The sequence below is a fragment of the Dendropsophus ebraccatus genome, chromosome 7, assembly GCF_027789765.1.
Source record: "Dendropsophus ebraccatus isolate aDenEbr1 chromosome 7, aDenEbr1.pat, whole genome shotgun sequence".
Classification (NCBI taxonomy): Eukaryota; Metazoa; Chordata; class Amphibia; order Anura; family Hylidae; genus Dendropsophus; species Dendropsophus ebraccatus.
In genome coordinates this window covers 29,941,328-29,962,038 of record NC_091460.1, presented here as the reverse complement: position 1 = coordinate 29,962,038, position 20,711 = coordinate 29,941,328, and the positions used below count along the sequence as shown (strand labels likewise).

Below are 20,711 nucleotides of genomic sequence, written 5' to 3'. Positions count from 1 at the left end.
GGTGGTGGGTCGATATGGAGGAGCCTGCTATGGTAACACTCTCACGTAAAGATGATCCAATATTCATTTCCCTTGTTGCAGGTCATGTGTTACCCATATAGAAAATATTATACTGTAAGTCCTGAAGGGGTAGTTCACCATTAAAAAAAAAAAATCAAATCAACTGGAGCCAGAAAGTGTCAGAGATTGGTAATTTAGTTTATTAAAAAAAATCTTGTCTTTCGATACTTATCAGCTGCTGTATCTCCTGCAGGAAGTGGTGTATTCTCTTCAATCTGGAGAGCAGGAGAGGTTTTTTATGGAGATTTGCTCCTGATCTGGACAGTTCCTGACATGGACAGAGGTGGCAGCAGAGAACACTGTGTCAGATTGGAAAGAATACACCACTTCCTGCAGGACATACAGCAGCTGATAAGTACTGGAGGACTTGAGACTTTTGGATAGAAGTAAATGACAAATCTCTGTCACTTTCTGGCACCAGTTGATTTTAAAGGGAAAAAAAAGGTAAACAAACCCCTTAATGTAGGAGGCTGACTGTGATTGGTTGTGTTTGGGGGAGGATCCGGCAGGATTCGAGGTTTGGCTTAAGAAATCTACTTGCCATAGCGACTTTGGGCAATTTCTTGGGTAAAGTTGGGTTGGAATCGATGTAAGACGCTAGATGTATAAGGCTCTGGGGTCCGAAGACGGTTTTCAGTTATTGGTGTCACCACTACAAGTTAGTGCATACAGATTTTAGTTAGAATAAATCCATATAGAAGTGTAATATGCTGCCAGGAGGTAAGCAGATGGAAAAGGAGAAAAAAAGCTTAAATTATTTCATCAGATTTTGTTCTTCTTCACACGCATTGCTCCAGCCAGGTAACAGCTAAAAGCGTAATGCAGAAAATGTGTCAAAACAACCCATCATCTTCCTACAGACTAAAAGCCTTATATAATCTATAATAATAATAACGAAGGAGAAAGTAACTCACTAGTGATGAGCGAATAGTATTCGATCAAATAGTTCGCTATTCACGCTATTCGATTTTGTTCGAAAAGTCGAACGATAACGCAGTAAAAGTTCGATTCCCCCTCCCACATCCCCTCACGCTTTTTTCTGGCCAATAAACATGCAGGGGGAGGGACAGGCACTAGGAATAGGCAGGGCTTTAAAAAAAAAACTCTGTCATTGGCTGGCTAAACTACGTCACCTCCTGAGTATAAGAATAGGGGATTTCAGATTCGTGTCACTTACTGGTTGGAGCTAGAGAGGAACAGACTGTATACCAGGGAGAGAAAGGTTTTAGGTGAAGTTAGGTAGGAAGGGACCCCCAAAAGGCCTTGTTAGGGCTAAAAGTATAAAAAACATATATTTAGAAGCTGTTGTGAGACAGGCAGTGTGTTCAGGTATCTACTGATAGTGTATACAGCTGTATACTGTGATTGCGGGATAATAGCTGTGATCTTGCTACTACTGATTTGCGCAGTCTGCGTCCTGTAAAGGAATTGAACGGCTCTTTCATTTTATTATAGTAAAAAACAATTATATATCCGGTATACGGCTGTATACTGTGAGTGTGGGATAATACCTGTTGTCTTGCTATTACTGATTTGTAGTTATCGTTAATTTTCATTATTACGTATTTTACACTGCACCTGCGTACCACTAGACTGAAACGTACGTTTCTACTTTACGTTCGTAATTTGTTCGTGAATATTCGGCGGACACGAACATAAACCAATCACAAACATTTTTTTTTTTTGTTCGTGTTCGGGATCCGAACCAAAAATTGGGATGTTCGCTCATTACTAGTATTAGATGCAGCCACGCATGCTTCCCCTGCTGTCCCATATGCATCCAGAGGTGTTGGCATCATTTCCTGAGGTGTCATTGGGCATTTGGTGACCTCCTAGTGGTCGAATATTGATTTCAAAGTCCTGAGTATTTTTCTCCCATCGACTATAATGGGATTCGATATTCATTCGAATAGTCGAATATCGGGAGCTAATCGAATCGAATTTCGAATTATGGAATATTTTACTATTCGCTCATCTCTATAACTCCCATATATAGATGATTAGGAGGAAAATTTGGCTTCAGGGACAGATAGAGGGGAGTATTCAGACTACATGGTATTTGTAGTCTGTAACAGTAGACACATAAAAGCTGTCTACATAAACGGCAGGATCAGACATCATTGTGTTGTTTTGTAGTCTGTAACCATAGAGATGCCTAGTATCTGTCCCCATAGAATGCAGGATCAGATCAGACTACAGCTGATTGTTTGTAGTCTGTTACCATGGAGACACATAGGTCTGCATAGGAGTTATATACACAGAACCATAGCAGATTTTCAATAAAGATTCTTTGCAAATTCATTATAGCATAAAACAAACTATATGAAAAGTAAGGAATTCAAAGCGAATGTACCATCAGGCACATTGCTTTAAAAATTTTACATCAATAGACCGGGGCGGGGATGCTAGTGCCATGGTCCTTTTTTGAACCACGACCTGGTTCCCGCTTATGGCACCAGTGTATTCCCGGGCACAGGCCTAGGCTTAAAGGACAACTCCGGCGTTAGCAAAAAAAAAACAAAAACACTAATAGACACAGACCCTATACTCACCATGCCTCCTAAGTCGATCGCCAGTCAAAAATCCCGCCGGCTGCGGTCCCGGTCAACCCCGTCCGCGTCGTCATCTTCTTCCTCACTTCTGGGGTCCTACAGCATGAATGAGAGCGAAAAGGCAGCCTTTTAATTGGCTGAATTGCATCACATGCATTCCAGCCAATGAAAAGGCTGCTGGTGCACACGCGCACCGGCAGCCTTTTTGCTTCCATTCATTATAAAGGAAGACACAGAAGAAGAGGATGACTAGGCCCGCCCCCCAGCTTGTGACGACATCGTCACAAGCACGATCATCGTCGAGCACGGGGGTCGACAGCGTTTGGGGGGGGAAAGAGGCGAAATGGCTCCAGACAGGTGACTAACACACATTACAAAGTTATATAACTTTGTAATGTGTGTTAGTTAAGGGGGGAAAAAATGCGGGAGTTGCCCTTTAAGCACTGAAGGCGGGTCTGCCCTCCCCCCAGTGTGACGAAACCCCTCCCCTCTGTGACATGGCTCCATTGATTCTTATGAAACTGCGTCATAGATAGGGGGTAGGACATCACACTGGAACCAGGTGGGCCCGTCTTCAGTGCTTCAGGGCGGGCCGGTGCCCAGGAATATACCGTCCTTGTGCCGGCACCAGTCTACTGATGTAAAAATCTTAATGCAATGCACCTGATAAAACATTCGCTTTAACTAAAGGTCTTGTGGACCTGGTAATTTATTTTTTTTTTTTTACATTGTGGCTGCAAATATAGCAGAGCTGAGCTTGTCAGATGTAGCAGAGTTCAGAATAATCCATTGTAATTCAGGTAACCCTATCACAGGTTTACTAAGATGCGCTTGAGGGCACCTAAGGGTTAAATGTCAAATTTAGCTCTGCCACATCTCCATGTAAAATCGTCGTTGCGTGTAATCTTCCTCTGCGTACATGTAGCAGAGTTGTGTCGGTGTGATCCTCCAGCCAGACGCTGATCATTCCTGACACATGTTTTAGTGAGAAGAACCAGTAGGCGCTGAGATCATTACACGTTGCAGATGAGGGAAATAGCTTCCTAAAGTCTCCAAGATTAATTGTTGCATGTACGCGGGCGAGCGGCAGCAACGAAGTCTGTAACCATAGCAGCCAACTCCTCCAGCAGGATCCCACTCGAAAGGATCAGAACAGAGAGATGAAACGGGGCTTTTTATAGCTTATTCCTCCAAGACAAACCTTAATTGGGACTGGGCTATTATAACGCTCGCCTGCGGAGGGGGCTGCTGAGTCCCACCCATAGTCTGGTGAATAGGGCTGCTGTGGTGTTGAGATTTCTAAAAGGGTCACTTGGTACCATGGACCAGGTAGCTTCTCTCGAGTATAGGCAGTGTTGGACTGGCCCACCAGTAGACTGGAGAATCCTCCGGTGGGCCTCCAGCTTTAGAATCCGCCCAAACCTTAATTGGGACTGGGCTATTATAACGCTCGCCTGCGGAGGGGGCTCCTGAGACCCACCCATAGTCTGGTGAATAGGGGTGCTGTGGTGTTGAGATTTCTAAAAGAGTCACTTGGTACCATGGACCAGGTAGCTTCTCTCCAGTATAGGTAGTGTCGGACTGGCCCACCAGTAGACTGGAGAATCCTCCGGTGGGCCTCCAGCTTTAGAATCCGCCCAAACACTGACTGATGTGTTGTTACTCACTGGTTCTTCATTAGTGGGCCCCCAGGATCATATTCTATAATGGGCCCCAAATACCCCAGTCCAACACAGTATAGTAGGATGAGAAATACAAGGTGGGCCCCACACCACCTGTAGTTATACCCTTGTAAAAAGGCTTGCCAGTTTCCAAGATGGAGTCAACCATCTTCTTTAGTGCTCCCTCCTGGTACTGTGCAGATAGTTCTTTCTCAGTATGTCTGCCCTTGAAGCTCCATTGTAATCAATGGATGGGATGGAGGATCAGGACAGTGTTCAGGACTGGACATTATGGCTTCCATTGAAGCTGTATTGTAAGAAGACGTCCTGTTTCCACTGTTTATTATATAAGGATTGGTGGGGGAGGGTAGTGGCTCATGGACATATATATGCAGCCGACTGTATTCGCGCTGCAGAATATTCTGCTCTCTATGCCCGGCCACTCGCCCCACGGTTGCCATAGCAACCTACACAATGACAGAGAGGAGACACGTACGGCCTCCTGTATTCATTATATTAACTCGCTGCCGTTTCCTTGACACCTTTATAAGAAATACACAAAATCTCAAGCGATCTATAAAGTAACGTTTTCTAATCATGAATATCCCACAGGCTCGTTACACGTGCAAATTATACAGCCGTGTTGTGCGTAACCATTAAGCTCATGGGAGAGATGACAGCAGCACAGAGTATTTTAGGTGCGCAGATCTTGTAGGACACTCGTGTGATGATAGTGAGGAAGGGCTGGATGTGACAGGGTCAGGGTCATGATGTAGGGAGGGTATTATCCATTCGGAGATGGAGCTGGGTCCCACAGGAACACAGAGTATTTCAGGAGAGAAGCGTGGGATGCAGTGGTGCGTCCTCTCGTGATGATAGTGAAGAACAGGGTCAGGGTCATGATGTGAGGAAGGTGTTGTGAAAGGTCACAGATTGAGTCCCACAACAACTGACCTCCTGAAGGAAGAGAGCTTGCTCGTTGGTGCCATCTATTGGAGATAGGGTCTCTGCATGTTAATGCTTGGCTCCTTTAAAGGGGCACTCCGGTGAAAATCTTTTTTTTTTTTATTTATTTATTTCAAATCAACTGGTCTCAGAAAGTTATATAGATAAGAAGATAATCTTAAATCTGGTATTATTTTTTTTTCGATGCTGCCACCTGTGTCCATGTCAGGAACTGAGCAGAAGAGGTTTTCTATGGAGATTTGCTACTGGTCTGGACAGTTCCTGACATGGACAGAGGTGGCAGCAGAGAGCACTGTGTCAGACTGTAAAGAATACATCACTTCCTGTAGGACATACAGCAGCTGATAAGTACTGGAAGACTTGAGATTTTTAAATAGAAGTAAATTATGGAGTACCCCTTTAAAGAGCCTTTAAACAAGACTGAGATTATTAACCAAGATGGAATATTCTACAAAAGGAAGAGTAAGCTCTTCTAGTGGGGGAGGGATACTTTACAAGCTATACCCATGACATCTAGCTAAAGATGGCCTGTGGTTATGTAATGTATGCATTCATTTCCATGCCGTATACACAAGCCAGGCGCACGTTCCTGCTATATAGGAGCCCACCACCAGTATATAGGACAAGGACTATAAACAGGGCTAGTAATAGGATCTGCAGGTTTTCTAGAAAATTTTCCTCCCCCCTCCTCTCCAGAATTTTCTTGGAGGAGATTTCTCCATTCTACAATGAGCGTCTTGAGCTGCATCAAATCTCATTGTGCAGATTAATGGTCTCCAGGCCGGAGATGCAGCAGCGCTTGTACAAATCCTGCCCTTCACACAACATCCTGTCTCTTATCATTAGGCCGTGCGTCTGCCATCCTGCCGAGCATATTCTGCACATGGAAACTCCGACTAAATGCTAATCATCCGCAGCAAATATAGGCCACACGTCACAGCCGGCACACACTGAGATCTGCTGCCGCTATTACATCCGCCATAGTGCTGCTCCGTAAAAACACACACGCTTACATGTCCCCTATACATTATCAGGAGCTCTATGGCTGTAAATTATTCCTTCCTGTAACCTGTAGACTGTAATACTTTATTGCTACGAGACAATACAACAGAGCTCTTGGTTTCAATAGGCCTCCAACTACTAATTGTATTGAGGTATATAGTTTACAGCAGACGGTAAAGAAAGGTGGCTTTTTGGAGTGTAACATGTTATGTTGCCATCTAGTGGTGATGAAGGAAACTGCAATTTAAAAGACGTTTTTAATTATAACATAAGCTAATTCCACAAATAACAAACTGTACATACAAGTAACATATTGTACATACTTGATTTTATTTATTAGTATCACAAAAAAGACCATGTTAAATGAAAGGGGCTGCTGGGCCACCTTAGAAGACCCCAGTATTATATATAGAGCATGACGTTATGCATGACGTTCACCCTCTGGTTGCGGCTCTTAGAGGCGTGTAAATTTTCTTACAGGGTATTCCCGGCATATCACGATTATTTCAGGTATTACAGTAATAGCTGCATCTTGACGTCTATCCGGAGACGTCTCCATCCAGCTCGGCTTCCTACACTTCATTACTTAATTATTGTAATGTGTGTAATGTGCAGACACGCGCTCCGTGTACAGTGATGTAAAGATCACTTCACATTATCTTCAGATATCTTCATCATTTCACCTGTTTACTGTTTCCTTGGCAAAAGCTGTTACCATGGAGATTTCCGGGACCTTATTCAGTGCAGATAGAGGCGGCCATCTTAATCTTTCTTAGATTTTTTTTTTTTTCTAATGAGCATAAGCTTTGATAGAACTGACAAGGTGGACTTGATTTTTGTTCCACTAGGTGGCAGTCACAAACCAGTTTTAAGTTGCCCACTTAAGCGGCAATTTTGGGAAATCTGCATAATTGTGGTATGAGACATAGTGGCACTATATAGGTGTATGCATTAATAGGGAAGATTTATTTTAGGTTTTTTTAGTTTATCCTATAGTATGCTTGTATACTCACCTTCTTTTGATAAACTATATTAGGGTGCAGGTATTGCATGTGACCCCAAAATTAAATCAGACCCTAAAATAAATTAATTCAGACCCCAGACCTGAAAATGAAATTCAGACCACAGACTTCAGACCCAAAAATTTATTTAGACCCTAGACTGAAAAAATGTACTCACACCTAAAAAAATGTGGTTAGACTCCAAACTTCACACCTGAAAAAAAAATATTTACTTTAGACCCTGAAATAAATTCAGACCCCAGACCTGAAAAAGAAAATCAGACCCCAGACCTGAAAAAAACAATTCAGATCTTAGACTTCAAAGCCGAAATATCAATTCAGACTTCAAAAAGGAGGAAAAAATTAGCTCAGTGTCTAAAATTCAGACATAAAAAATAATTCAGACCTCAAACTTCATACCTGAAAAATTCATTTACACCACAGACAACTTCACACCTGAAAAATGAGTTTAGATCCCAGACTTCAGACCAGAAAGAAATAATTCATACAGTACCTTAAACTTCATGTTGTAAAATTTCATTTGGACCCCAGACTTCAGACCCAAACAATGTATTCAGGCCCCAGACTGAAAAATGTACTCACCTAAAAATGTGCTTAGACTTTAAACCCCAGACCTGAAATATGTAGTCAGACGTGAAAAAAAACAAAAAAACACAGACCTCAGACTTCAGACCAAAAATATGAATTTATTCACCAGACTTCAGACTCCGCAATAAATTTAGACCTCAGACCTGAAGAATAAATTCAGACCCCGGTCTTCAGACAGGAAAAATGAGAGTCTCGACCTCAGACATAAAAAAAAAAAATATCTTCGGACCTCACACCTGAAAAAAATAATACCGACCTCAAACTTTAGACCTGAGATCAGTTTAGACCCCAGACCAGATAAAAATAATTTTTATTTTAAACTTCAGATGGTAAAAATAAGTTTGGACCTATTCTTCAGGGAGTCGGGCTGGTCCCCGTTTTCAGGGAGTCCCCTGGACCTTCGGGAATACGCAACCCTGAAGTAGATCGATACCTTTAAACAGAATTGTATTTTACAATTATGAAAAGAAGTGAAAATGGGAACAACACCCGGTACAACTAAAAACTGTGTAGGAAAAGTGGGACCTTTAGTTCTTGGTCCGCTGCCATGTAATGTGCACGAAACCACCCTCACAGCAACTGATGAGAAGGAATCGGAGCCCAAGATATGTCACTTCTTCAAGACAACATCTCCAAAATTAAGTCTAGAAGTAAATATGGCATCCATCCTATCTCAGTACATTGCATCTCCAGGGCTACTCTTTCTGTCAAATCTAATAGAATTAGGGACAGAGGTTGTCTCCATAGACTTCAGAGAGGAGAATGAACATGGTGACGTGGAGGGTGATGAAGGAGTTAATGCTCAGTGTAATTACACGGGTGCCATAGAGACCATCTGAGTCATAAAAACTTTCATATTCTGGAAGAACAGACACCACCCCAACTCCCCACTGCAAATTCTGTCTCTGATACGTGTCCTCCTTATATCGGTCAAGTATGACATCTCTATCAGAACTCTGGTATCATAGCACAGGGTCAGGACGTCCATCCAGGAAGAAGGTGCAGGAAATGACTACGCTGAACCCAAGTGCATAGCCCTATGGTGTCCTATACAGATGATAAGGGCCTTCTTACCAACTCTCTCGGAATATCTGAGAGGTCACCAAAGAAATAGGAGACCTCCCGGAGTCCTGGACTAGATGCAATTTGAAAAACTTTGGTGTTAAAAAAAATTATAAAGACCTTGTTGTCCGAGTCTGGAATCTGATACACTTTAAGGGTGCGTTCACACGTACAGGATCTGCAGCAGTTCTGCAGCAGATTTGAATCTGCAGCAGATCCGCAGCAGATTTGATGCCCCAGAATTGATTTGCTTTGAATCTGCAGCTTCACCATCCCTGCACCATCTGGAGGTGGCTGAGATGCCAGTGGGAAAGGGAGTTCTGCAGCCCGCTTCAGCTTCCCAACCACATCTGGCTGCTATAAGGAGGCCGGAGGGGGACGAGAGACCCTCACTCTCAGTATGGGTGCCGAGCCATGAAGGGGGACCTGCACCCTGTAGACATAAGTTTGCCTCTTTATATCCGGGGTCTGAATCAGGTGTCTTAGTATGCAGTCTGAGTCTGGGGTCTGCAACACTTTGGGATTGGACAAATTTGGGGAACACGTTTGGAGTATGAAACCCTTTGTTGTCTAAGGGTGGTATTACACGGGCCGATGGGGGATCGATAATACCTGTAAACGAGCAGCCATCTGCTAGATCGTCGCTCGTTTACTGGACCTATTACACGGCCCGATAATTGTTAAACAAGGGCTGCAGGGACATCGTTACTGATGTCCTTGCAGCCCTTGCTTAACTATAAGCTTTAACTATCCACGTTCCAGGGCTGCTGCTGCCGTCTTCTTCTCCACGGGTCCCGCACGCTCTAACTTCAGAGTGGCCTGTCAGCTGACAGGCCGCTCAGCCAATCACAGCCGGGACCGCTGCGGCCTGTGATTGGCCAGGCGGCCTGTCAGCTGACAGGCCACTCTGAAGCTAGAGCGCGCAGGACCGGGTAGAAGAAGACGGCAGCAGCAGCCCTGGATTGTGGATAGGTAATGTATATCGTTAGTCGCTGGCCGTGCACCGCTATTACATGTAGCGGTGCGCAGTCGGCGCCTGACGAAAATAGGTCAGAATCTATATCAATGATCAGACGATGATCGTTATCATCGGCTGAGCTTTGTATTTATTACATGGAGCGATAATCGGCCGAATTGGGCCGATTCGGCCAATTATCGTTCCGTGTAATAGTACCCTAAGTCTAGAGTCCGACACACGTTGGCGTCCAAAACACTGAATTTCGGATGTGAAACATTCTGTTATGTCTACGGAGTCTGAGGTTTGAAACGATTCAAAGGCGTCAGGTTGGCGTCTTATGAAAATGCCCTTAATCTCAAGAGGGCTCTTTAAAGTGTAGCTGTCGCAAAAAAAAAAAATTGTTTTAAAGGAATCAACAGGGGTTGTGATTGCAATCTATTCACTTAATTTAATAAAATTTTCTATGTTTAAATTAACCTTATTTTGTGTTTAATAAAAAAAAAAAAATGAGCCCAAACACAGGAATTCCCAGTTCCTAGCGCACTCACACAAGGAGAGACACTTGTTCATCATGCAGGTTGTATATCACCTGAGGGCAATTAACTTCGGCTAATAATAGTATTAACAATTGCTAATTCTATTATCAGCTCTGCAGCTTACCAGGAGACAATGCTCTTAGTTATGTAACAATTCAGTCAGTATGTGTGGTTACTGAGGTTTTGGTGCTGTGTGACAGGAGAGCTGACCATACAATGCAAGTACCCCCTGGATTCTCTGCTACTGAATGTGGATGCACAGCAGCTGTACACATGCACAGTGAAGACTTGTCCCGCTCTGTGTGGGCTCGGCAATGGCTGTCAGTCAATACCAGGACCTGTCTGTGAGCAAAGGACGGGGACTTCCTGTGTTTGGTCTCTTTTCTTGAACAGAGAAAATCGACACAGAGGGAACATGGAGCACAGTTTAAAAGAAGGGAGACACCTAGTGGCCGTATGAATAACATTGTTTTTAAACATAGAAAAGTAGAAAGAAAGTAGAGTATATTGCAGAACTGCTTGAGATCACAACCCCTGTTGATTTCTTTTAAATAAAAGAAAAATTGTGACCGTACCTCTTTAAGAACTGACAGGCAGCAGGTCCTTCCTCCCCTCCCATGCACTGATGCTCTCCCTCTTAGCCCCCTTTTCTTGCCCGGTGAGCTGTGCCAGACACGTGACCCTGCAGAGACATCAGGAATCCCTGGTATGTGTGTGAGCAGGGACTCTGTAATATGTGCAGGTCCAATGCTCACACTTCACCAGGCGCCACCGTCCAGAACCTGCCAGGAGCCCCCCGACCTGTCCTGATGGAGAGACACCTGCAGGAATAGAGGCGGTCACTGACAGGTAGGAACACTAAGGTGCTGAGAACTCCTCCTGCCCTGATGGTTTGTTACAATGTATCAGTGCAGGTCAAATCTGTCACAGAAGGGGATAAAACCCTAGAACTTGCACAAAGACCAAAGGAGCATCACTGTTTATACAGTACAGAACCCCCCCTGACCTGTTCCCTGCACAGCGCCCCCTCCTGACCCTGAACAGTGCAGGAACTACAACTTAAAATCCTATTCTTTGCTCAGTGAATGTTCTATAGAAAACAAGTAGTTGCCACCGTTGGGTACTTTATTGTGTATGCAGTGTTATGCTATAATGTCAACGTTCTGTATGTAATAATATAAGTAAAAGTAGTATTTATAGGAACCATAAGGCTCTATAATGTTACGCTGTAATATTGGGTCATTGTGTAGTATAGATGTTTGGAAACCATATGGGAGCATTATTTTTTCTTTGTATGCTGATATTATTATGTATGACTGTTATATATGGTTTTATTATAGCACTGTATGGTATTAGGTACGGCAGTTATATATGGTATTATTATAGCACGGTATGGTATTATGTATGGGGGATATATACAGTATTATAGCACTATATGGTATTGTTATGTACGGCTGTTATACTGTATATGGTATTATTATGTATGGCAGTTATATATGGTATTATTACAGCGCTGTATGGTATTATTATGTATGACTGTTATATATGGTATTATAGCACTATATGGTATTATTATGTACGGCTGTTATATATGGTATTATTACAGCGCTGTATGGTATTATTATGTATGGCAGTTATATATGGTATTACAGCACTGTATGGTATTATTATGTATGGCTGTTATATATGGTATTATTACAGCGCTGTATGGTATTATTATGTATGGCAGTTATATATGGTATTATTATAGTACTATATGGTATTATTATGTACGGCTGTTATATATGGTATTATTACAGCACTGTATGGTATTATTATGTATGGCAGTTATATATGGTATTATTACAGCACTGTATGGTATTATTATGTATGGCAGTTATATATGGTATTATTACAGCACTGTATGGTATTATTATGTATGGCAGTTATATATGGTATTATTACAGCACTGTATGGTATTATTATGTATGGCAGTTATATATGGTATTATTACAGCACTGTATGGTATTATGTATGGGGGATATATACAGTATTATAGCACTATATGCAGGGCTGTATTAACAGCTGCTGCTGCCCTAGGCACCAAACCTGGAGACGCCCCATCTACACGCACCTATTGGCGATACCAGACCTGACCAATACCACCATAACCCCCACCCCCCTGGAAAAGACACCAGATTTACTGGCAAGTCTGAACGGGAGGAGAGAAACTAAAAAAAAAAAAAAACTAAACATTGTTTTTTCTGTCCCCCTGCTCTCTGGTGCTTCCCCCCTGCAAGGTGCTGCCCTAGGCACCGGACCACGGGTGCCTAGTGGTAAATACGGCCCTGACTATATGGTATTGTTATGTACGGCTGTTATATATGGTATTATTATGTATGGCAGTTATATATGGTATTATTATAGCACTGTATGGTATTATGTATGGTTGTTATATATGGTATTATTTCTGCACTATATGGTATTATTATGTATGGCTGATATATATGGTATTATTATAGCACTGTATGGTATTATGTATGGTTGTTATATATGGTATTATTACAGCACTGTATGGTATTATGTATGGCGGATATATACAGTATTATTATAGCACTATATGGTATTATATATGGCTGTTATATATGGTATTATTATAGTACTATATGGTATTATTATGTACGGTTGTTATATATGGTATTATTACAGCACTGTATGGTATTATGTATGGCAAATATATACAGTATTATTATAGCACTATATGGTATTATGTATGGCTGTTATATATGGTATTATTATAGTACTATATGGTATTATTATTTATGGATGTTATATACAGTATTATTACAGCACTGTATGGTATTATGTATGGCTGCTACATATTTTATTATTATAGCACTATATGGTATTATTATGTACGGCTGTTATATATGGTATTATTACAGCACTGTATGGTATTATTATGTATGGCTGTTATATATGGTATTATTATAGTACTATTATGTATGACTGTTATATATGGTATTATTACAGCACTGTATAGTATTATGTATGGCTGCTACATATGGTATTATTATAGCACTATATGGTATTATTACAGCACTATATGGTATTATGTACTGCTGTTATATATGGTCATTCTGTGGATATGGTAGCATTATGTTCTCTCTGCGCGTGGCAGTATTATTTGAACGCTATATTTTCGACTTTCCAACTTTAGAGAATGCATCCATGTTACATAGTGGTATACATTAAATTCACCTGGGTAAACTTATTTTTTTAATTGGCGTATGAAAGTCCGTTTTATGAATTGTGGGCCGCTGTGCCTCAGTAATATTTAATCAGTCTTGTGGTCACGAGTATTAGTCAGATGTCACTTTATGAGATTTTATTAGGGTATCGAATTGCACTATTATTATATTATATGTAATTCCATGTATTTGCACTTTCTCTAGCACAGGGGTAAAGAACCTTGGCTCTGAAGCTGGTGCTAAACTACAACTCCCATCATGCACAGAAAGCCAAAGTTAAAGCTTTGGCTGTCGAGGCATGATGGGAGTTGTAGTTTTGCAACAGCAGGAGGGCCGAAGGTTCCCCATCCCTGCTCTGGCACTATTATTTGGGAACTAAATGTAAACCTTCTTCGGACATTGTTGGGCACCATTTATAAGGAACGGAGTGTAATTCTTATTTTGACATCATATGTTACTATTATTGGGAACTGTGTGTTACTCTTATTTGCACACAGGTTACCACTATTATTCAGGGTCTGTGTATGACTCCTTTTTTTGTTTTTAGGATATTTCATAACACTTTTACTTGGAAACAGTTTTAATATTTGTACATTATATGTCACTATTTTTACAGTTTAAATCAACCAGTGTCAGAAAGTTTTAAAGATTTGTAATTTAATTCTATTTAAAAATCTCCAGTCTTCCCGTACTTATCGGCTGCTGCATGTCCTGCAGGAAGTAGTGTGTTTTTTCCAGTCTGACACAGTGCTCTCTGCTGCCACCTCTGTCCATATCAGGAACTGTCCAGAGCAGCAGCAAATCCCCATAAAAAACCTTTCCTGCTCTGGACAGTTCCTGACATGGACAGAGGTAGCAGCAGAGAGCCCTTCCTTCAGGACATACAGCAGCTGATAAGTACTAGAAGACTTGGGAATTTTAAATAAAAGTAAATTACAAATCTATATAACTTTCTGACACCAGTCGATTTAAAAGGAAAACATTTTCACCATACTGTGTGTTCCTCTTTTTTAGATATCGTATGGCAGTATTATTGGGGAGCTGTATGTAACTCTTGTTGAAAAATCTGATCAATCACCTTGTGCAGTAGAATCTGTTTATGTATATAATCTATTAAAATTCTAATAAAATGATGGTAAACGGCACTAGAAATGGGATATTTCATAACAATAAAGAGACAGGCACTGATCTCTGTGTACACACAGGCGGCTGTACACTATAGGGTTAATTACCCACTTGCTGTACATTATAGGGTTAATCACCAGCCTGCTGTACATTATAGGGTTAATCACCAGCCTGCTGTACATTATAGGGTTAATCACCAGCCTGCTGTACATTATAGGGTTAATCACCAGCCTGCTGTACATTATAGGGTTAACATGCTGTGCATTATAGGGTTAATCACCAGCCTGCTGTACATTATAGGGTTAACATGCTGTGCATTATAGGGTTAATCACCAGCCTGCTGTACATTATAGCGTTAATCACCTGCCTGCTGTACATTAACAGTTAATAACCTGCCTGCTGTACATTATAGGGTTAATCATCTGCCTGCTGTACATTATAGGGTTAATCACCTGTGTGCTGTACACTATAGGGTTAATCACCTGCATGCTGTACATTATACGGGTAATCACCTGTGTGCTGTACACTATAGGGTTAATCACCTGTGTGCTGTACATTATAGGGTTAATCACCTGCATGCTGTAAATTATAGGGTTATTTACCTGCATGCTGTACATTATAGGGTTAATCACCTGCCTGCTGTACATTATAGGGTTAATCATCTGCCTGCTGTACATTATAGGGTTAATCACCTGCCACAGACAGTACACAGGAGCATGGATCAGGCACAGGGGGCAAAGGTTATGATCTGTGTGGCTGGGGGGATACAGCAGTGTACAGGACTGAGCGCACACATGGCAGAGGGCTGGAGGGATCAGGGGCTGCAGGTAAGGTGGGCTATATATTATTATACTGGGGTGTAATGGCTTCAATAATGTTGGACTCCAAACAACTGGGGCGATGTACCGAGGGCCAGGACACCCAGCGCAGTGTCTGAACACGGCTATATGACAGTGTATGAGATAGGTATTATCCAGTGTGTATGTATGTAGGTGTATATATAGGACTATGTGTATGTGTGCCTGTATGAATGTATTGTGTATGTGCATGTCACCTGTATGTATGTGCATGTATATTATTGTGTATGTGTGTATATTATATGTATGTTATCTCTATGTATATGTGCATGTGTTCGATATGCGTGTTGCACATGTGTATATAGCATGTGCATGTCTTCTATATGTGTGTGTTGGGCATGTGTATAGAGTATGTACATATCTTTTACATGTGTGTATAATATGTGTGTATATGTGCATGTGTGTATAGAGTATGTACATATCTTTTACATGTGTGTATAATATGTGTGTGTATATGTGCATGTGTGTATAGTATGTACATATCTTTTTTATGTGTGTGTTGTGCATGTGTATATAGTATGTACATGTCTTTTATACATGTGTATAATATGTGCATATCTTTTATATATGTGTTTAGTAGGTGCATGTATTTTATATGTGTGTGTGTGTGTGTGTTTCATACATACAGTTTGTGCATGTTATCTGTCTGAATTAATTGTGTATATTATGTGTATTTCATCTAGATGTGTGTGCTGTGCATGTATATGTAGTATCTATATATCATTTGTGTGTATGGATTGTAAGTACATAAGTGTAAATTAGTATGTGTGTGTGTTGTGCCTGTGTATAGTATGTAGTATAGGTGTTATATATATATATATAATGTGCACATTGTTCACATAACATTATACAGTATGGGGGAGATTTATCAAACATGGTGTAAAGTGAAACTGGCTCAGTTGCCCCTAGCAACCAATCAGATTCCACCTTTCATTTTCCAAAGAGTCTGTGAGGAATGAAAAGTGGAATCTGATTGGTTGCTAGGGGCAACTGAGCCAGTTTGTCAATGTGTTTACAAATCTACACAACGTCTGTATGCGTGTATGTGCTGTATACACATAGGTGTATATTATCTGTATGTCAATTCTTTGATTTTCACATGAGGGGGGGGTGCAATAAACACATTTTGCTCTGGGACCCTTGTGTAGGTGTTAGCTAGTCTAGGTAAGTTTATTTAGCCAGTTCTTTACATAATAGGTTGTCAGTGGATGGAGCTGTCCTATTCCCCCACTTTAGCAGTACATTGCATAGATAGCTGGGGACAGGTCCTACTCACTTACGTTGCAGTATTATTTATACTTGTAGAAAAACTGGTTGTGCTTATTGTGCGGCCGATAGTTGGAGGTGGATAATTATTAACTACATTCCTCATCATAGACAAACACAGATGAAAGGATTCCTGCAAATACTGGGCCTTCCCTCTACACTGCCGGGATGGAGGGGGTAGAGACTGGAGCCTGGGAAAGTTGGCTTCACAGCTCAGATGACTATCAGCAAAGTTGAGTAGAAGTTGGATGCAGGCCTAGAGAGTCCTGGGAAACATGGATACAAACATAGGCCATAGGCGTTATCCATGTTTTCCCAGCATCCCTAGGGCTGCATCCAATTTCTCCAGCCATCGGTGATCCAATGCAGATTGTTGGGGTTTGGATGAACCCGATTGTGTTCGAAATGTTATCATCTCTAGTTAGGATTATGGTGTCTTGGTGGTAAAGAGCGTGGATACAGTCCTGGGAGACCTCTGCATGTCACATGATCTTCCAGGGCAGTTGTCGTATTTTCAAACCAAATTTGGTAATAGGAGAAAATCTTGGACCAGAAGTGAAACCAGCTGATGCCGGAGCAAAGTTTTAAAGCAACTCTGTACCCCCAATCTGACCCCCCCCCCCAAAACCACTTGTACCTTCGGATAGCTGCTTTTAATCCAAGATCTGTCCTGGGGTCCGTTCGGCAGGTGATGCAGTTATTGTCCTAGAAAACAACTTTTAAACTTGCAGCCCCATGCCCAACGGCCGGGGCTTAGAGTATCTGTGCTCTAACTTTGCACCACCGCTCCGTCCCTCTTCCCCACCCTCTTCATCATTAGGAATGCCACTGGAACATTTTCTCCTGTCTGAACACTGCTTAACGATCCAGTCCATGTGCTGTGCTGACACAGGTGGGGAATAGGAGACAATCTGCCTGAAGCATTCCTAATGATGAGGAGGGCGGGAAGGAGGGACGGAGGGGTTGTGCCAGCCTAATGCATACACAATCTAAGCCCCGACCGTTGGGCACGGGGCTGCAAGTTTAAAAGTTGTTTTTTAGGACAATAACTGCATCCCCTGCCGAACGGACCCCAGGACAGATCTTGGATTAAAAGCAGCTATCCAAAGGTACAAGTGGTTTGGGGGGGACAGATTGTGGGCACAGAGTCATTTTAAAAGTTGAGAAGCCTATGGGAATTTATCAATACTAAAAAAAAGTGTAAAAAAAAAAAAGTTGCACATATATTCACAACACTCTCAGTTTTTGCACAACACAAAGAAAAAGTTGACATTTTTACACAAATGACTGCTCAAAAATGTACTTTACCAAAACCAACAAAAACCATTGATAAATTCCCATATTTCTGGATCCTGGCACCAATGTTTCAGAGGGAAACGAGAAAGTTCCATACTCATATAGGGAGGGTTGCAAGGTGTTTTGACATTCTGTTGTACATTGCACCAAAAAGTTGTGTGGGCCACATTTAATAGGTCAGATTTACTGTCAGTCCAAAGAATGCACCAAATTTATCATAGTGGCTAGGCTGTTGGGTAGATTTGGCAAATACATAGGGGGAGATTTATCAAACATGGTGTAAAGTGAGACTGGCTCAGTTGCCCCTAGCAACCAATCAGATTTCACCTTTCATTCCTCACAGACTCTTTGGAAAATGAAAGGTGGAATCTGATTGGTTGCTAGGGGCAACTGAGCCAGTTTCACTTTACACCATGTTTGATAAATCTCCCCCATCGACTGTTTAGTCTAAGTTTAGACCAACTTTTAGTTTTCTTACTTCTGGTACATTTTTAGTGCACAACTTCCCATTCAGCCTACTTCCTTTTCCTAATAAGCTATGTGGTGCAAGCAGTGGGGGTGGCCATAGGGGTTCACAGGAGTTGCAGCGGCAAACAAACCCATATATCAGGGGGGCTCGGAGACCCCCCAATACCACCACCTCTTTAAGATTGACTGCTTACATCTGACCTGCTGAAATTCAACACCAGTGCTCAACAGTATATGGAGATCTGTGCAGCAGCACTGACAGGGGCAAAAGTGTCACACAGGTTAGGGGTCAGAGAAGAAAAGTCTGTGCAAATTGAAAAAATAGTAAATCTGCCATTTCGGAATAGATTTGCTAACACAGTGTAGTTATAGGCTACGAATACTCCAAATTTATTACAGTGGCTCTTTGGTCTGACTTGACACCCTATCGGTTTACATAAATCGCACCAAAATGTTGGCCAGAAAAAAAACGTGTTATTAGACAGATCTGTAGACCAAAGTAGATAATTTTTTTTTTTAATTTTTCTACCATTCTTGACAAGGGGGTTAGACAAAGTAAGGGTTTTTTCAGGAGTCATATTACTACTCAGGGGAGAAGAAGTCGAGTCCCAACTCTCACCTTGGACTGTCCATGTACAGTATCTCACAGTTGGCCAGTTATCTCGGTCTGGCCCAGCAAAACCAGTTGCTTTTTTAAAAGTCCTGGACTGACGGCCTCCTTAAAGGAGTTGTCCTATCGGGATGATAAGTGGACAAACACAAGTAAAGTTTACTCTTCCGATGCTGAATGTTTGATGCTTCTTTGAAAATTTTGTGCCGGAGTTTTCTCTTCTACCCTCGGTAGATTTTCAGCTCGTCTTTGTAGAGAACCAAATGGGATTAAATATTCTTTTCAACCCATGAAAAAAGCTCTAATTACGTGAGCTCCAGAATGAATCTTTAACCTGCCTGATCTCGCAGGACTGCAATCATTTTGGCAGAGATTGGGTTTTTGGTAATGAAGTTACTCGGCGCGTTTTAAGTTCATACAAAATGTGCCACATAGAGGCGAGTTATGAATTCTCTCTCCAGGAGCCAACATTACACGTAACCTTTCCTTCAACTCGCTTTCATCTGCAGCAATTGCTGAAAACACTTAACTGGGGAAATCTCTGGACTGAGAAATTGATTCTGACAGCACGGAGACCGGAGCAACGTAGGGAGGTGCAGAAAGAGGGGAGCCAAAAGTTCATAGCCGAAGCGGGAAACTGGACCGGGGGGGGGGGGGGGGTGTAGACACTCAAACTTCCTTGGTTGGCAAAAGTTGTTAATGAGACATAATGTGATTCGCATTGTAAGCAGATAAATGTCAGAGCTAACTGGGGCGACTGTGGGGTCAGGAGGATAGAAAAATAGTACAGACCTGAAAGTGTATTGCATCGGGTCAGTCTAAAATAAGGTGTCCAAAAAGTATCCATTGAAAGTTCCAAACGAGTTGTCTTGTGTAGGGTCTTGGACAGATCCTGAAAGGTATGCAGTGTGTCTATGGAAGATAATATACTTAAAGTTCTTGTTTACGGTAACTAAAGCAGAGTGGTGTAACTGGCTGCTAACATTGGTAATACTAGCCTACCCCAGTATGGCTCCTTTCTGAGCTACCTATATTGCCTAAGGATAAAGATAGACATGATCCTAACCTTAAAGGGGTTCTCCAGCGGGGGGCACTTTTTTGCTGGGACGGGGAGGAGGTGGCCGAGGGAAAAGACGTCACCTCCCCAGTTCCAGCGGCGGGTCCCGCATTGCGGCGCTCCGGTGCCTGGCTGTTTCCGGTTGTCTGACGTGGGCCCGAGACGTGCCGTCTCAGGTCCGCTCTGCCTTTCAGTGAAGGAGGTGGGATCCGTTTCAAGTCCGCTCAGATCCCGCCTCCTTCACTGAGTGACGTCACGTCTTGGGCCCGTGTCAGACACCCGGAAGCAGCCGGGCACCGGAGCGCCGCGATGCGGGACCCGCCGCTGGAACCGGGGAGGTGAGTGGACGTCTTTTCCCTCGGCCACCTCCTCCCCGGTCCAGGCAAAAAAGTGCC

The 20,711-nt window shown here is 42.2% G+C and overlaps 1 protein-coding gene across 5 annotated transcripts in view; it reads left to right on the top strand.

Annotated features, from left to right (window-relative positions):
• Window positions 1-20,711, top strand: part of LZTS3 (leucine zipper tumor suppressor family member 3) — a 64,967-nt gene that overhangs the window by 34,795 nt on the left and 9,461 nt on the right. The window contains exon 1 of one of the 5 annotated variants that reach the window (XM_069976345.1): window positions 4,802-4,854. The exons of 2 other annotated variants lie outside the window; for them this stretch is intronic. The gene's annotated coding sequence lies outside the window, so the exon portion shown is untranslated. Of the gene's footprint in view, window positions 1-4,801; window positions 4,855-11,192; window positions 11,257-15,502; window positions 15,590-20,711 lie in introns of those variants that run through there. 2 more of the 5 variants (XM_069976344.1, XM_069976341.1) reach the window with 2 other exon arrangements.